Source organism: Cynocephalus volans, chromosome 2 (genome assembly GCF_027409185.1).
Source record: "Cynocephalus volans isolate mCynVol1 chromosome 2, mCynVol1.pri, whole genome shotgun sequence".
NCBI classification, from domain to species: domain Eukaryota; kingdom Metazoa; phylum Chordata; class Mammalia; order Dermoptera; family Cynocephalidae; genus Cynocephalus; species Cynocephalus volans.
In genome coordinates, this window is record NC_084461.1 from 92,439,432 (window position 1) to 92,442,365 (window position 2,934).

At 37.7% G+C, this 2,934-nt stretch overlaps 1 pseudogene; it reads left to right on the forward strand.

Moving 5' to 3' along the window:
- Nucleotides 1–1,713: 1,713 nt before the first annotated feature.
- Nucleotides 1,714–2,653, forward strand: LOC134370544 (heterogeneous nuclear ribonucleoprotein D-like; annotated as a pseudogene).
- Nucleotides 2,654–2,934: the final 281 nt, after the last annotated feature.

Consider the following 2,934-nt stretch of genomic DNA (forward strand, 5'->3'; position numbering starts at 1 on the left):
ATCCAGAAATCAACCCACACACTTACTGCCATCTGATCTTTGACAAAGGCACCAAGCCTATTCACTGGGGAAGGGACTGCCTCTTCAGCAAATGGTGCTGGGATAACTGGATATCCATATGCAGGAGAATGAAACTAGATCCATACCTCTCACCGTATACTAAAATCAACTCAAAATGGATCAAGGATTTAAATATACACCCTGAAACAATAAAACATCTTAAAGAAAACATAGGAGAAACACTTCAGGAAATAGGACTGGGCACAGACTTCATGAATACGACCCCAAAAGCACGGGCAACCAAAGGAAAAATAAACAAATGGGATTATATCAAACTAAAAAGCTTCTGCACAGCAAAAGAAACAATGAACAGAGTTAAAAGACAACCAACAGAGTGGGAGAAAATATTTGCAAAGTATACATCTGACAAAGGATTAATATCCAGAATATATAAGGAACTCAAACAACTTTACAAGAAGAAAACAAGCAACCCAATTAAAAAATGGGCAAAAGAGCTAAGTAGGCATTTCTCTAAGGAAGATATACAAATGGCCAACAGACATATGAAAAAATGCTCAACATCACTCAGCATCTGGGAAATGCAAATCAAAACCACATTGAGATACCATCTAACCCCAGTTAGGATGGCTAAAATCTAAAAGACTCTGAACGATAAATGCTGGCGAGGTTGCGGAGAAAAAGGAACTCTCATACATTGTTGGTGGGACTGCAAAATGGTGCAGCCTCCATGGAAAATGGTATGGAGGTTCCTCAAACAATTGCAGATAGACCTACCATACTACCCAGCTATCCCACTGTTGGGAATATACCCAGAGGAATGGAAATCATCAAGTCGAAGGTATACCTGTTCCCCAATGTTCATCGCAGCACTCTTTACAATAGCCAAGAGTTGGAACTAGCCCAAATGTCCATCATCAGAAGAGTGGATACGGAAAATGTGGTACATCTAAACAATGGAATACTACTCAGCTATAAAAACGAATGAAATACTGCCATTTGCAACAACATGGATGGACCTTGAGAGAATTATATTAAGTGAAACAAGTCAGGCACAGAAAGAGAAATACCACATGTTCTCACTGATTGGTGGGAGCTAAAAATTAATATATAAATTCACACACACACACACACACACACACACACACACACCAACCGGGGGGGGGGGAAGAAGATATAACAACCACAATTATTTGAATTTGATACGACAAGCAAACAGAAAGGACATTGTTGGGGGGGAGGGGGGAGGGAGAAGGGAGGGAGGTTTTGGTGATGGGGAGCAATAATCAGCCACAATGTATATCAACAAAATAAAGCTTCAAAAAAAATAAATAAATAAAAATAAAAATAAAAATTTCTGCAGCTTGAAAAGTTACATTTATAAAAAGACATTAATCATTTTAATTAAAATAAGTACAGCATATAATCATTCAACACATTTTTAGTAAAAAAGACTTTAACTTTCTATTTTAGTTTACATATAATATTCCGTTTAAAATTTTCCCCCAAAACTATGGAATCAGTAACGGCTAAAAGATAATTTACTGAATTTTAGCTATGAAAAATATTTACAATGTAATCTATTCTTTTTTATGGGTTGACTTTGGTAATTCATAGATATTTTGTGTTTGCTATTCATTTTAATGTGGATTTTAGTACACTTTCCAGCACTCCCCTGCCACCAAGGAGGTCACCAAGGAGGATATGAAAGAGTACAGCAACATAGAGGAACTCACAGAGGGATCCAAGATCAATGAGCAAGAATCAGCAGAAAGATGGCAAAATGTTTATTGGATGCTTGAGCTGGGATACAAGCAAGGAAGACTGAATATTTGTCTCAATTTGGGGGAGTTGTAGACTGCACAATTAAACAGATCCAGTCACTGGAAGACCAAGAAGATTTAGATTAGTGCTTTTCAAAGATGCTGCTAGTGTTGATAAGGTTTTGGAACTGAAAGAACACAAACTGGATGGCAAATTAATACACCCTAAAAGGGCCAAGCTTTAAAAGGGAAAGAACCCCAAAAGGGTTTTTGTGGGTGGACTGAGCCCAGATACTTCTGAAGAACAAATTAAAGAATATTTTGGAGACTTTGGAGAGATTGAAAGTATTGAACTTCCCATGGATACAAAAAACAAATGAAAGAAGAGGACTTTGTATTATCACATATACAGATGAAGAGCCAGCAGAGAAATTGTTAGAAAGCAGATATCATCAAATTGGTTCTAGGAAGAGAAATCAAAGTTGCCCAACCCAAAGAGGTATATAGGCAGAAACAGCAACAACAAAAAGGAGGAAGAGGTGCTGCAGCGGTGGAAGAGGTGCTGCAGCGGTGGACGAGGTGGTACTAGGAGTCGTGGCCAAGGTCAGGGCCGAAACTGGAACCAAGGATTTAATAACTGTTATGATCAAAGATATGGAAATTATAATAGTGCCTATGTTTGTGATCAAAACTATAGTGGCTGTGGCGGATATTATTACACTGGAAATAACTATGGGAACTATGGATATGGGTGGGGATGTGCAGACTGCAGTGGCAAACAGCACTTATGCAAACCATCTTGCGGGGATGACAATCACCAAAACAATGTCCTACTAAAGGAGGACATTGGAGAAAACAGGAGGAGATGCTGAAGTGACTTATCTTGCAGGATGATATTGAAGACTGGTCTTCTGTTGATCTAGGGAGATTAATTTGTGGAAGACTTTCTTAGTGTAAAAGATACAACTGTGTCCAACTTTATGTAGCTGCCAATTAGTTTTTCTTGTTTTTATTTTGTCCTTTGCTATCTGTGTTGTGACCCAATGTGGATTTGTGTTTATACAAATTTTAATTGTATGATATCATGTTAAACCTCAAAGAAATGCTTCCTTATGTGGAAAAAAAATGTTATACGTATACAATTAAAATGATT